This window comes from Nannospalax galili, unplaced genomic scaffold, assembly GCF_000622305.1.
Source record: "Nannospalax galili isolate Female #2095 unplaced genomic scaffold, S.galili_v1.0 scaffold1328, whole genome shotgun sequence".
Classification (NCBI taxonomy): Eukaryota; Metazoa; Chordata; class Mammalia; order Rodentia; family Spalacidae; genus Nannospalax; species Nannospalax galili.
In genome coordinates this window covers 390,338-405,569 of record NW_008358795.1, presented here as the reverse complement: position 1 = coordinate 405,569, position 15,232 = coordinate 390,338, and the positions used below count along the sequence as shown (strand labels likewise).

The 15,232-nt window shown below is 48.4% G+C and overlaps 1 long non-coding RNA gene across 1 annotated transcript; it reads left to right on the top strand.

The window, feature by feature from the left end:
* Positions 1 to 310: 310 nt before the first annotated feature.
* LOC115068284 lies at positions 311 to 6,905 on the top strand. Its single transcript, XR_003847639.1, has 4 exons — positions 311 to 635; positions 2,899 to 3,120; positions 5,957 to 5,983; positions 6,175 to 6,905. It is a non-coding gene; the product is annotated as an uncharacterized LOC115068284 (long non-coding RNA).
* The last annotated feature ends 8,327 nt before the right edge of the window (positions 6,906 to 15,232 follow it).

Below are 15,232 nucleotides of genomic sequence, written 5' to 3'. Positions count from 1 at the left end.
ACCCAGGAAGTCGTAGTCCTCCGCGCCCTGATGACGTCAGAAAAGTAGTCCCTCGCCAGAGCCAAAAATAGCTGGTGACTTTAAAGTTTCTGGCTTCCTCTCCCCAGTGCATGCAACTCGAATGTCACTAATACGCAAACACATTTAAGAATTGGGGTCCTAGCCGGGCGTGGTGGCGCATACCTTAAATCCCAGAGGCAGGCCGATCTTTGTGAGTTCCAGGCCAGCTGGGGCTACAGGGAGACCGTGTCTCAAATAAACCAAAAAGAAAAAAAAAAAGCCGGGCGTGGTGGTGCACGCCTTTAATCCCAGCACTTGGGAGGCAGATCTTTGTGAGTTCGAGGCCAGTCTGGTCTACATAGGTTACTCAGTCCTTTAAGAGCTTTTTAGAGGACAGCTGGGGCTACAAGAAGACCCTGTCTCAAAGACAAAAGAAAAAAGAATTAGGGCCCAAGGACGAAAACCACATTTAAAGCTCAAATACAGCTTACAAAAGCTTGAGAATCTCATATAAATGGAGATTCTCTCCGGCTGACAGCTGCGACTTGACTGCCTGCCAGTGGCTGGCTTTTTCCGGTTTATTCTCCAAATGGCAACGTCCTGGGAACACCTCCATTATTAACAACGGCCACCAGGTGAGCGAAGGCAAACGACCTGTCCGGGTTTCACGCCGTGCACTGACTCGGGGTCTTGGCAACTGCAGCTAAATGCAACAAAGCCCTGCAGCTTAACGCAACTTTTCTTTTTACTGCATTGCGGTGGTTTAAAATGGCGGAGGTCTAGAAACCAGAATGTCGACGGCCGGGAAGAGCAGAGGGGAGGGAACCGGAAGCGCGCCACCCGCACAAAGGCCGGGGGGAGGGGCGCGGACCGAGCTCTGCGGCGCGCAGGGATCTGCAGCTTGTGAGTCGCCGCCTCCCATTGTGAGGCAGGCGGGAGTGGCGGGTTCTAACCGGTTCCAGCCGGTCTAGGCCAGGCGGTTGGCGCAGAGGCTCACTGCGCAGGCGCGCCCCGCCCTCAGCGCCTGGGCCATTCTCGGGAGTGGCTGGCATGGCGACCCGTGGCCAGGCGCAGTAGGCCTCTGGTTGACCTCGATTGCCCCGACCCCCACGTTTCGGGGTTCGACCTCCTTTGAGGGGTCGGGGGCTGCCGTCTTGACATCTTGTCTCTGAGTCATCCCTTAATTAAAAATAATCACAATCCCCTGTGTGTGTTTATAGGAACATACCTTGAATACTTTAAATTTTCTAAGGGAAGCAGCAACTCAAAACAAGCTCTACAGAGCTCTACAGGGCACAGAGAGAGCTGGGAACCCAGAACCTGGTGGTGACGCCCTCCGCGGGCGCAACACGCACGCACACACACACGCCTCAAGATCTCTTCTGGAACCTGTAAATGGGCAGGCTTGGCGGAGTGACTTCAAGAGTGTAGATAATATAACTTAATGACAGTGTAAAGGTTGAGATGGTAACTAAATTAGGAAATAGAATTAGATGTTGATACTTCATTAACATTGAAGGAGTGGAACTGGGCCTAGGGAGACTGGCAGGTCCATCTCTCTGTGAGATGGAGGCCAGCCTAGTGTACATAGTGAGTTTCAGGCCTGCTGGGACTACAAGGAGACCCTGTTTCAAAAAAACCCCGAAAGAATGAGCTTCCCCCTACTCCAGGCTTCAATGGAAACTCAACCCAATCAAGGTGCTGGCTCCTAAACCTTCCCCCCATCCATACCTCACACCCTAAAAGCCTGGCCCAGTATAAGCAGCTTACTGATCCTCACAAAGCTGTTCTGGTTTTCTCCATTTAAAAAAAAAAAAAAAAAAAAGCCTTCAAAGAATGAAATATTACTAAGTACAAATGGTTCCCTCCAGATATAGTCTTGATATGTGCTCTGGGCTGGAACTTTTTTTTAAATTATTTATTATTTTTATTTATTTTTATTTTATGTGTATGCATGTATTGTCTGCATGTAGGTAAGTGCACCCATGTCCTGCAATGCCCACGGAGGTCAGAAGAGGCCGTCGGATCCCCTGGAACTGGAGTCACGGACAGTTGTTAGCTGCCATGTGGGTGCTGGGATTTGAACCTGGGTCTTCTGTAAGAACAACCAGTGTTCTTAACTGCTGAGCCATCTCTCCAGCCCCCGTGGGCTGGAATCTTTTAAGTAGAATTTTAGTTCTGAAAGGAGGAAAAGTTGAGTCACCTCAACTTAAAAGCAGTGATTTGAGAGTCTAGAGAATTGGTGATTTGCCTAAAACTAGGCAAAGTTGGGGAACAGAAGGTGTTCTGCATCTAGAACTTTCTGCCCACGGCCTCCATTCCTCCCACAGGCCTTCTGTGAGCCTCTGCAGTTGCTGGGTCTCTAGGGCTGGGGGAGGGCCTACACCTGCTGTGGAGCTGGGAAATGAATATTCAAATCCTCTAAAGTGTTTTTAGAAAAGACAGGGGGTGGGGCCCAGAGCCTCAGGGTAAGCTAGGCCAGCCCTCTACCTCTGAACCCCTCTCCTTGCCCCTAAAGGTGTTTTCAATAATTGTCATTATCCTTAATCACTTCTATTCCTTTACAGTTTACAGATTTTTTTTTTCTGTTGCTAGAATGGTTATACAGTATTTAGTAATACTCTGCGTTCAGAGAGAAAGAGGAGCTCAGTTCTCAGGAAATACTAAAAGTGGTTTGGAAAGGACCAGAATGAAAATTCTAATTTAATCCCCCCCGCCACACACACATACACGATCGTCAGTGGAAAATTTTTCTAGAGAGCATTGAGGACAGCGACCACTTTTCTTACTACTAGAACACAAACATTTACTGTCTTCATTTTTCCCACTTTTTTACTATACCAAAGAGATTCTGGTAGTTTCCAAAGTGATTCTGAATCTTGCCTTCTCTTTGTTTAGTGGGTCTCTTCTGGAATTATTTTCTTCAGTACTGGAATTGAACCCGGAACCTAGATACTCATTCTCACTGAGCCCCAGGCTGCCCTAGAAACTTGGGATCCTTCCACTTCAGCCTCCCAAAAGCAGGGATTACAGGCTGACACCTTCAGGCTTTGCCGCCCTCCTCCTCCTTGTCAAGCCTAGTCTTCATCTGGCCCAAAGGACACCAGCAGAAAAGAATGGGTAAGTGCATTTTGGACCTTCGTCTCCCACTCCCCTTAAAAGAGCCCAGGCCAGAAATAGAGGCCTTCAGTTCTTGTGTCAGGCAACACCACACAAACAAGCACAGTGTGACCTTGGGCAGGAATCCAGTGACTTCTCGCTGGACTAAAAAAAGAAGATGAGTAAATCGATGGGTGATGCCGATTCTATAAAATACAGTAAACAAAGGGGTGGGGAAGGATCCTGGAAGATGTTTAGGCCTCCGGGCCTGTGGCTTGGAGGAGTTGTCACCTTGAAAAGCAGCAACAAAGCAAATAGTCTGCACTCAAGGCCTGCTGTCTGCAAAGCTCTGCCTAAACCCCTCAACACTAGGACAGACACCTCCAGGCAAAAGCCAGCATCCACCCCACCCCTTGCAGATTCCTAACTCCTTCAGCACTGAGTCAAGGGAAAGACTGCAGGAATCTCTCATTTCTGCCCTGGGGTCAAGAGGCTAGTTCAGTTCGGGGAGTTTTCCTGTATCCCTCCCAGCCTCCTAGGAGTCTATCCTGTAGGTGAATTTGATCCATAACACCTGAAGAGCTCCAAGAAAACAACTTTCTTACTTTCTAAAGACTGAGTTTACAGTTCCCAGCCCTCCACCCTGGCTGCCCACCTTCCCACATCTGAGTTCTGGAATGATCTCAAGAGCAATGTGGGCTACTCCCACAGCAGGAAAAAACCCACACAGTTGAGCTCACAGCCCTCAGAGCTCTGTCAGACAGAAGAGGGAGAGAGCTGTTTCCTAGGAGACTTTGGACAGCTAAAAAAAATGTACCTTGGAGAAAGGGTAAAATCAGACATGGAAAAAGCCAGACAAGGTGGCGCATGCCTTTAATCCCAGCACTTGGGAGGCAGGGGCTAGTGGATCTCTGTGAGATCAAGGCCAGGCTGGTTTACACTGGGAGACCCTGTCTCAAATGAAAAAGGAAGGAAAAAAGACAAAAATCAACCACGGGAATCCACCAGACATGCCCAGTACCACAGAGAGCCCAGGTAAGTTCCAGCAAAACACGTTTGAGGAACCAACAGTGGCTATGTCATAGCACTTCTCCCACATCATCTGGGGAAGCAGCGGCCTGGGCTGCTGTGTCACAGGAACTGACATCACCGAGGTCAGAAAAGTAAGGGCAACAGAGCCTCCTCTTGTTTTCCTGTGAAAACAATAAACCATCTACCTCCTTTAAGATTTCAGAAAGGGGGCTGACAAGATGGCTCAGAGGGTTAAAAAGGCACACTCTGAAGAGCGCCGAGCTTCCAGTTCCCTTCAGTAGTTTATTGGCTGTATAGAGTCCTTGGCCCTAGGCTCTGCAGTCTGTAGATCTTTCTGGAAGGGTTGGCTGTACAAGCCAGTGGTAGAACCCAGGGACAAGAGAGGGTGACCAACAACAAAAAGCAAGGCAGAGCTCTCCAGAGGCATTTTCAGCCCTCACAGCAACCTTGTGAGGAAGACGGATGTGGAGGCAAAAGGGTCAAGATAGGAGGCAATTGAAGGTTATCAGAAGCTACTTGGGAATTCAAGGCCAGTCTGAGCTAGAGATCCTGTCTAAAACCACACCTTAATCCCAGCACTCAGGAGGCAGACACAGGCAGATCTTTGTGAGATTGAGGCCAGCCTGGTCTAAATAGTAAGACTCTCTTAAAAAAAATAATAAAAATAAAAAGACCCCAAAGAAAAACAGCCAGTTTCTTGGTTAAAAGTCAAAATGTCCTTGGGCCTCTTAGCAACATACTCTGTTCCAAAGGCCAAAAATGTCAAAAGTATTTGGGAGCTCTTATCTAATCCCTAAAAGATTTTAGGGTTGCCTCTTCAGAGGGGAGAATGTTAGAGTAGCAAAAAGCCCCATAAAAATTTTTAAAAAACAGAAAAAGAACCTGGGCATGGTGGCGCATGCTTTTAATCCCAGCACTTGGGAGGCAGAGGCAGGCAGATCTCTGTGAGTTCAAGGCCAGCCTGGTCTACATAGTGAGTTCCAGGACAGCTGGGGCTACAGGGAGACCCTGTCTCAAAAATACCAAAAAAAAACAAAAACAAAACCAAAAAAAAACACAAATAAACTTTTTTTCTGTGTCTTAAAAAATTATATTCACATGTAATTGTTGGACTTAGTGAAGGAAGTCTATTCATATTTTGTGATTCACTTTATTTTTAATTATGTTGCACTAAATATATATGCATAAAATGCTGTCAAAACTCGGGAGGCAGAGGCAGGCGGATCTCTGTGAGTTCAAGGCCAGCCTGGTCTACATAGTGAGTTCCAGGACAGCTGGGGCTACAGGGAGACCCTGTCTCAAAAAGATAAAAACAAACAAAAAAACTGGAACAGTAGTTCTTTTGAGATCCACGACACACTTAACACAGAACCAGAGCTGATTGGTACACAGCTGCAGTTAGTTCCAGCCCTCCAGAGGCTGAGGCAAAAGGATCCCTTGAGACCAGCTTGGAGGACTAGTGAGACCTCATCTCTATAATAATAATAATAAATAACAACAAATACAATACATACACACCTAGAAAAGTTAAAAGACTGCACACTTAGGAAGTGCAGTGTGCCTAGTTGCCACATGTAGGAGGGGCTCTGACAGGACAATGGGTTAGCTAAGAACTGTTTCTTTCTCTTTTTTTTTTTTTGGTCTTTTTGGAGCAGGGTCTCCCTGAGGCCCCAGCTGTCCTGGAACTATGTAGACCAGGCTGGCCTTGAACTCACAGAGATCTGCCTGCCTCTGCCTCCCAAGTTCTGGAAGTACAGGTGTGCGCCACCATGCCTGGCCCTCTTTCTCTTTTTTAATATTTTATTATTTATTGCTTTTATTTTAGGTATATGCATGTATTGCCTGCATGTAGGTAAGTGTACCTGTGTTGTGCAATGCCTGTGGAAGACAGAAGAGGCTGTCAGATCCCCTGGAACTAGAGTTACAGACAGTTGTTAGCTGCATGTGGGTGCTGGGATTCGAACTCGTGTCTTCTGCGAGAACAGCCAGTGTTCTTAACCACTGAGCCATCTCTCCAGCCCAGAACTGTTTCTTTTCATGAAGAACTCTGACAGGACCAGGACCCACTGCAGTTCCAGGTCAGCTGTCATTCCCCGGAGCTCCCTGCCTGCTGTCCTCAACTGGGCATGACTCACCTTCAGAGGCATGTGTCCAGCCCTCACCTAGTTACTCACCCTCTGTGGCCTGCTGAGTGGACCTTCTGGAATAGCCTAAGTGGGCGACACCCACATTCTTGTGTCCCTGATGTGTTCCATCATCTGCTTGAGGTCTCTGGAGGATATTTGTGTTGACTCAATACGTCCAGTGTGATGCTCATTAAACACTGCACACGTGCACACACACCCACACACACACAGTATGGCTTCCCCCCATGCAATTGCAGTCAGCTGTGTACCGCAGAAGCAAGTCAGGGGCTGGAGTCCTCCAGGATCTTTGCTAGAATGCTCCAAGACACTGCCAGGTACAAACAAGGGCAGCATGACAGAGCAGCTCCTGGATGAGGAGTCCAGTTGGGGGGGGGGGGTTGAGCAGAGTGGGTCTGTGAAGCTTCCAGGTTCCCATCCCTGCAGGGAAGCCCCCAGGAACCAGGCCACAGCTTCACAGAGTTTGGAGGTTTTCCTGAATTGCAGCAAAATTGCCTAAGAAAAACTGTTATCTTTTTCTCCTAGTCTTGAAATTCAGTAATTCTAGTTTACTCTCCTGATTTGCATCAGCCACTCAGAAACATTCCTGGGTCACAAGATGGCTCAGCAGGTAAGGGAGCTTGCCTCTGAACCTAATGACCCAATGACCTCAGGCCAATTCCCCCTCCCCCACATCCCACATGGTGGGAGGAGATGGATTTCCACAAGTTGTCCCCTGACGTGTGCACACGCGCGCGCGCGTGCGCACACACACACACACACACACACAAACATATAAAAAAAAGTCTCATTCCATCTGAAAAAGTCACATTCTGAGCCAAGCATAGTAGTGCACACAGATAATCCCAACCAGCACTTGGGAGGCAGAGGCAGATCAGGAGTTCAAGGGCAGCCTGGGCTCCATGAGACCCTGTCTCAAATGATAATAATAACAACAATAATAATCCCACACTATGTCTTGGGGACTCAGGATAGAGAGCTGACCTGACCTCCTTGGAGGAGCAGCCCAAACTAACTGCACACACTCCAAAGTTTATCCCCAGAGGTTTCTGTTGCGCTGGTCTAGCCACAAGGGAAGCATAGATGAATAGAGAGTCCCATCCAGAGAAGGGCTGTATATTCTGGCTAGAAGATTCCAGAAATGTTCATGAAGGCCATGATCGTAAAAAGATAAGCAGAATTTGCCAGGCTTTAGTGGGGGCCCCGGGTAGGACAGAATGAGTGAGCAGTGGTCCAGCACCCCACAATTTGCAATTTGCAAGGCTTGTCTGGAGAGGAAGGAATAAATTGGTCTGGCTATGTGTGTGTGAGTGTATCAGAGAGAGAGAGAGAGAGAGAGAGAGAGAGAGAGAGAGAGAGAGAGAGACCGACCCAGGCAGGGGGAGCAGGGAGGAGGGCCTGGAGTGAAGGACTAAGGCACCTGGATGGGGAGGGTGGAGGCTGTTGTCTGAGGTGTGGTGGCCCAGGCCAGAGGACATAGAGACATGGACTCTGGAAGGAAGGTAGTGGCTAAGGGACAGAGCAAGCACAGAGGGTGTGGATGTCACCTGTGTTCCCATACTGGCCCCTCCCAGACTCATCTTCACAAGATACAGCTGCTTGGAATGGCTTTGAGCTGCAGATTCATTGTCCCCTGCCCAGCGTCACTCCTCCGGGAGGACCTTTGACTAGCACCTCCAGGTGTCCCTTAGCACCACTTTTGGTGACTCTGTCTCAGCATAGCCTGTATTTTCTGGATGATTGTGTGTTTATTGCATTGCTCCCCCGAGGGTCAAAGATGACTCTTGGTTTGTAGCCTCACTGAGGAGAGGAAGACGTGTCACTGTGGAACCTGATTGTGGACCCAAACAAGCAAGAGAGGTGGGTCTGTGCCCAGGGGGACCCCATCTCTCCATGGACAAAGGGTGATGATCCACCTCAAGCCACTGAGTCTGGTGATCTAACTGTTATGGCCCAGGCTAGAATTCATTGCAGTCCAGAGCTGTCTGCTGAAGCTCTAAGCAGTGGCTGGATCGGCTGGGCTTCCCAGTGCCCCCCACCCCATTAGAAGTGTCTAGCTAGATCAACAAAATATTCCCAACTAAAAGAATGCCCACAGAGTTTCTAGGGCTAGTTTATTCCAGCCTAGCACCCTACACCCTGGACCTTCCACCCATGAGCGACTGCCGTGGGGATGGCAGAGGACAGGAGACAGCTGCCCTTCCCCCACTCCCTGGGCCCCTTCAGCCTACAGCCTAAGAAAGACCTATTGATCCAAAGAATTCTGGACTCAGCAGGGCTGAGAAGGTGGGGCTGAGAACTGAGCACTGAGAAAGAAACACAACATGGGTGGAAATTTCCATAACTGTTCTATTTCCATAGACCTAGCCTTCAGCTGAGGCCTGAGTGTCAACAGACCCAGTCTGGACAGCCCAGGTCACAAAGGGTTACTCTTCCTCAACTCCATCTACTGCCCAATCCTGCAGCAAGGACAAACCCTCCCTCAACCTCGCCTTCTCCAGAGTTATAGTGGAGGTCCCCCAGACTTTCCCCGAAGGCCATGTCTATTCTGTTCTCCCTGACAGTGGGAAGCCCCATGTTAGGGAACAGGCCTAGACCCTGTTCCTCTTCTAGGAAGACTCCCCCCTGAACAGGCAATCCCTGTAGTCACCCCCACCCAGTGACTTCACCCCATGCAGCATCCTTCCATGGTGACTTATCTTAGGCTATGGGCACAGGTCTGCATTGTTTTTTTAATCACTGCTTGCTTCCTGTCTTCCTCCTATCCAGTCTCCACTCGATGATGTAGTCTGCACAAAATTCATGTGTCATCCACACAGTCACTCTTGTATGGCTTTGACCTCATACTGGGGACGCTGAAAAGCTCCCCCTAAGTTCCAGGGGATGGTCCCCCTGGGTCCCCCCAGTGCAGGCCAGCAGAAGTCAGACAGGAATGTCTACGGCCAGCATTCCACAGAGCCAGTTCTGCAGGCTTAGTGGCTCAGTGGTGGGCACTCGCTGCCCCCTCCCTGCCCAGGCCTGGTGACCTGGGTGTCCTGGAGCCTGTGGGAGCTTCTGCCCTTTTCCTTCCACTCAGCATGGATGGATGTCAGCCATCTTCCTCGTTTGTACTTTGACACTTGTCCAACCTATCCTGGGTGTCACAGAGGCTACATGAACAGGGTCCCCTGAGACCCACATACAGTCTCAGTCTGAATCAGTTTATTCCTCATTGAAACGGGAATGAGCTATGAGGCTGAGCTGCTTAGTGCAGAGTCTGGCTCAAGGGATGTGTCCTGTAAATGGTGACTGTCCTACTGTCTCTGGCTACCTGCCCACCCCCTTCCAGCACTAAGCAATGTGGGGTATGTTGCTGGATACCACAATGGGTTGGTTGCAGCCATGCCACGAACTATAACCACATCCCTCCTAGATCCCCAGAATGCCTGGAGTCAGGCACACCTCAAGAAAGGGTTAAACATTTGAAGTGACTTTATCTCCCTCTTGGAGCAGGAGGCTGCAGAGAAGGTAAAGAAGAAAAAAAAACAGGCCAGAAACTGCGTGGAATTTTCCAGAGCTCATAAACAGGACCAGTTAGAGTTGCTAAGGGAGATCACCATGGAAACAGTCACGTGTGCCTGACATCTGGTTATTCCAGCCTGACTCAGGGACCATGACACAGGCTCCAAGCCCCTTCATTGGCTGTGGCCTCTCTCACCACCCAGATCTGACAAGAGATTGGTCCAGTGCAAGTTGTTGGGCTAGATAGAACCTGCTGGAATCTGTTGGGAGCTGAGAAAGACGTAGAGGCTGCCAGAGATGTTGCTATAGCAACTCCTTTCCTCTCTGACCTCCTTGGGAGTTGGGAGTTGACGTCTTTGGAGCTGAAGTACTTTTCCAAAGACTACAGTACAAGATGCTGGCTGTTTTGCACTGGCCCAATCCACTTCTGAAAGCAAATGTCTTCATTTTCCACAGTAGCTAACAAATTTTGGAGCCCTGACTTGGGTAACCAGCCTACCCCTGAGGGCTTTGGTGTCTTTCTGCCAAATGGGATATTAATTCCAAGATTCACTACCTGTTTAAAGGGCAAGGTTTTCTAAACCATCTGCCAAATGGGATATTAATTCCAAGATTCACTACCTGTTTAAAGGGCAAGGCTTTACCTGGACCAGGTTTTCTAAACCACGTTTGCTGGTTTACAAACTCTGAGGTTCAGTCTTCAGTGAACAGCACTGACATTAAGGAAGAATGGTCCCGTGGGGTGGAGGGTGGGAGTCCCTGTTATTTTCCACAAAGTGCAGAGTCCCAGGACCTGAGGACCCCTTCGGAGTCTGATTCCTGTTCTGCTACCTAATACCCCCTGGGACCAACAGCAGTTTGTACAGCCCTCAGGGACTCGTTTTCTCCTGAGACATCTAGTGTTCCTCTCTAGAGAGCCCATTACAGCCCTGACATTCCATAATCCTAAATTAACACTAGGGGAGGTGGTGGATTTGGGAGGTTAAGGCAGGAGGATCAGCAAGAGTTTGAAGCCTGCCTGGGCTATGTAGTGAGTCCCTCTCTCAAATGACAACAGGATCCCTTAGTAGACTGATTAGGAGACAGGGTCTCTCCCTGTATAGCACAGGATGACCTCCTATGTGCAGGAGATTTAAGTTTTGATTGGTTTGTTTGTTTATTTGGTCTTTTTGAGACAGGGTCTCCCTGTGACCCCAGCTGACCTGGAACTCACTAAGTAGATCTGTAGATCCTTAGGCGAATCACAGAGATCCGCCTGCCTCTGTCTCCTGAGTGCTGGGACTAAACATTTGCACCACTATGCCCATCTGGCCTGTATTGCTTTACTTTTGTGTCTTTATTTTGTTGTGCTACAGATGGAATCCAGGGCCTCACAAATGCTAGGCAGTGGCTCTGCAACTAAGCTGCATCCTCATCCCATGATCCCAAGTTAAAGACCTGCCTGGTTTCCATGATAAATCTGTGACACTCACCATCCCTGTAGCAGACAAATGTCCAAGCATGTGCTGTACCTCAAGTGCTTCCTGTGCACAGGCTCTGCATGTACACTGGGACAATATGCACTTTGGGAGAAGACTATCCGTTCGATCTACAGATGAGGAACAGAGGCTCAGAGAAGTTACATATACTTGTCCAAGGGTGTTGCACAGTCAGGGAGTGATAGGGTCACGTTTTAAAGCCTGGGCCCAGAGAGATGGCTCAGTGGTTAAGAGCACTGGGTTCCCTGCACCCACATCAGATGGCTCACAATTGCCTGGAACTCCAGCTTCAGGAAATCTGATGCCCTCTTCTGGACTCAGTGGGTACCTACATTTACTACATGTACATACCACCCCTACACATACACATACTTAAAAATAAAGCCAATCAGGGCAGGAGAGATGGCTCAGCAGTTAAGAGCACTGACTGCTCTTGGAAAGGACCTGGCTCCAATTTCCAGAACCCACATGGCAGGCTAACAACCAGTTGCACGACATGGGTACACTTATACACGTGCAGGCAATACACATACACATAAAAATAATAAAATAGGGCTGGACGTGGTGGCACATACCTTTAATCTCAGCACTTGGGAGGCAGAGGCAGGGGGATCTCTGTGAGTTCAAGGCCAGCATGATCTACATAGCAAGTTCAAGGCCAGCATGATCTACATAGCAAGTTCTAGGCCAGCTGGGGCTACAGGGAGACCCCGTCTCAAAAAGACCAAAAGATTAAACCCCTCCAGCTTCTTTTATGTCATAAACAGTTTTTTGTGTGTTTTTGTTTTGTTTTTTGATATGGGGTTTCATATGTCCCAAGCTGGCCTCCAACTCTCAATCCTCCTGCCTAGGCTGCCCAAGTGCTGAGCTTATAGGTCTGTACCATCACATCCACCTAACAATATATTTTTTTCTTTTTCTTTTTTTTTAAACTATTTTATTTTTGTGTTATGTGTATGCGTGTATTGCCTGCATGCAGGTAAAGTGTACCCGTATTGTGCAGTGCCCACGGAGGACAGAGGAGATTGTTGGATCGCCTGGAACTGGAGTTATGGGACAGTTGTTAGCTGCCATGTGGGTGCTGGGATTTGAACCGGGGTCTTCTGAAAGAACAGTTAGTGTTCTTAACTGCTGCACTATCTCTCTCCAGCCCCCTTAGTTCCTTTTTTTAAAAAGTCTAATTAGCCGGGTATGGTGACGCACGCCTTTGATCCCAGCACTCGGGAGGCAGAGGCAGGCAGATCTCTGTGAGTTCAAGGCCAGCCTGGTCTACATAGTGAGTTCCAGGCCAGCTGGGACTACAAGGAGACCCTGTCTCAAAAAGAACAAAAAAAATTTTTTTTAATTAAAAAAATAAGTCTAATTTATTTTTCTTTTTATTTTATGTATATGAGTGTTTTGCCTCACTGTGTACATGTGCACCTGAATTGTACAATGTCCATAAGGCCAGAATAGGGCAACAGATCCCCTGGAACTCGAGTTGGGATGGTTGTCAGCCACCATGTAGGTGCTATGAAACAAACCTGGGTCCTCTGTGAGAGCAACCCATGCTCTTAACCACTGAGCCATCTCTCCAGCACCCCCCACACACAATATTTTAAAATATCAACCTTCAAATATACTTTTGTTCTCAAAAAACTTTATAGCTGGGGTGTTCCATCAGGATGTAAACAGAATCCACATGTCTCTTTGGCTGACTGATACCATCTGTTAAGATTTGTTGAAGTACCTGGGTTGTTTGATTTTGGAATTTTCCACATTCTGGATTTTGCTGGTATCTGTTCCTTCTGTGCTTCTTGTTAAAAAAAAAAAAAATGATTAGATGAGGAAACTGATCCAATTCAAATGCCCTACTTCTTAAAAAGTAGGAATGTTTTCTGGCCAGACCTGGTGGCACACGCCTTTAATCCCATCACTCGGGAGGCAGAGGCAGGTGGATCTCTGAGTTCAAGGCCAGCCTGGTCTACATAGTGAGGTCCAGGACAGCTGGGGCTACAGGGAGACCTTTTCTCAAAAAGACCAAAAAAAAAAGTAGGAATGTTTTCTAAGTCCAGCGGGCATGGCACCTCATGTCAGTAGTCCCAACACTCAGGAGACCAAGTCAAAAGGATCAGGAGTTCAAGATCATCCTCAGCTACATAGTTCCAGGCCAGCCTGGGCTACAGGAGACCCTGTCTAGGGAAAAAAATCCTGGTTAAAATTACAAATACAAATGGCCAGGCGTTGGTGGTGCATGCCTTTAATCCCAGACTTGGGAGGCAGAGGCAGGCGGATCTCTGTGAGTTCAAGGCCAGCCTGGTCTACATAGTGAGTTCCAGGACAGCTGGGGCTACAGAGGGAGAGCCTGTCTCAAAAAGACAAAAAAAAAAAAAATTACAAATGATGGTGGGTATGTAACTTAGAGAATTTACTTAGCATGGACAAAGGCCTGGGTTCCAGCCCTGATATGGCAAAAACAACCCAGTAATTACTAGCCTTATAAACGGAAAAGCAAGGAGCACCCCCACCCCTGCCCCGCCCCCAAGCCCTTGCTTCCAGTGAGGAATTGCCAAGAAAGCTCCCCAGCCCAGAAGAGCCAGCCAGCGCTGAGTCACTCTCTGGCTTCCTGTGAGGCTGAGATCAACAAGCTCCAGAACAAGGCCTTGCTCAGGGGAGCCGCTGAGGAGATTGACAGCACCTACACCCCTGTGTGAGGCCCTATGCCAGTAGTTTCTTACTCAGACCTGCCAGCAGAAAGCTGACTCCAGGGATCTGGGGCGCTTCTTCCTTAGTGATGGGAAGAATCAGCAACCAGGCTGTTTTCACTGTCCTCAGGGCTCAGGAAGCTCCAAGGCTTCCCTGAGGCCCAACCTTGGCTGGAGCATGGGACTCCGGCCTTTCTCTGAGGCTTGTTTGTTTTGTTTGAGACAGGGCCCCAGGCTGATCCTCCTGCCAGTGTCTCAAGTGCTGTGTTTTCAGCCCCCAGGGATTTTCTTTCCCTGATTATTATCCGCCTCTGCCTCTTTATGTTGATGGAATGAATCCAACCCCAGGTATGAAGAGATGGCTCAGTGGGCTGTTCTTGCAAAGGACTTGAATTCAATTCCCAACAGCTATGCTGAGCAGCTCACAACTGCTTGTAACTAGTTCTAGGGGATGCAACACCTCTGGCCTCCTCAGGCTGTGCACACGCCTCCACACAGACACACACTCATACACACAAATAAAAATAATAAAAATGGCCGGGCGTGGTTGGTGCACGCCTTTAATCCCAGCACTCGCGAGTCAGAGGCAGGCAGATCTCTGTGAGTTCGAGGCCAGCCTGGTCTCCATAGTGAATCCAGGACAGCTGGGGCTACAGGGAGACCATGCTTCAAAAAGACAAAAAAAAAAAAAAAATAATAATAATAATAAAAATAAGCCGGGGGTGGTGGCATGGGCCTTTAGTCCCAGCACGCAGGAGGCAGAAGCAGGTGGATCTCTGTGACTTCAAGGCCAGACTGGTCTACACAGTGAGTTCCAGGCCAGCTGGGCCTGCAGGGAGGCCCTGTCTCCAAAAAAAGACCAAAAAAAAAGAAAAATAGTAATAATAATAAAAATAGAGTTGGGCCTGGTGGCTCTATGAAATCGAGGCCAGCCTGGACTACGTAGTGAGTTCCAGGCCAGCTGGGACTACTATTTTATTTTTATTATTTTTTTAAGTTTTTTTTTTTTTTATGTGTATATGTGTATTGCCTGCATGTAGATAAGTGCACCCGTGTTGCGCAATGCCTGTGGAGGACAGAAGAGGCTGTTGGATCCCCTGGAACTGGAGTTAGGACAGTTGTTAGCTGCCATGTGGGTACTGGGATTCAAACCTGGGTCTTCTGCAAGAACAGTCAGTATTCTTATCCGCTGAGCCATCTCTCCAGCCCTCCAAAACAAATAAATCCTTAAAAAATCCAATCTTTTGTAAAATGGGGTATATTAAGCCTGTAATCCCAGTACTCAGAAAGCTGA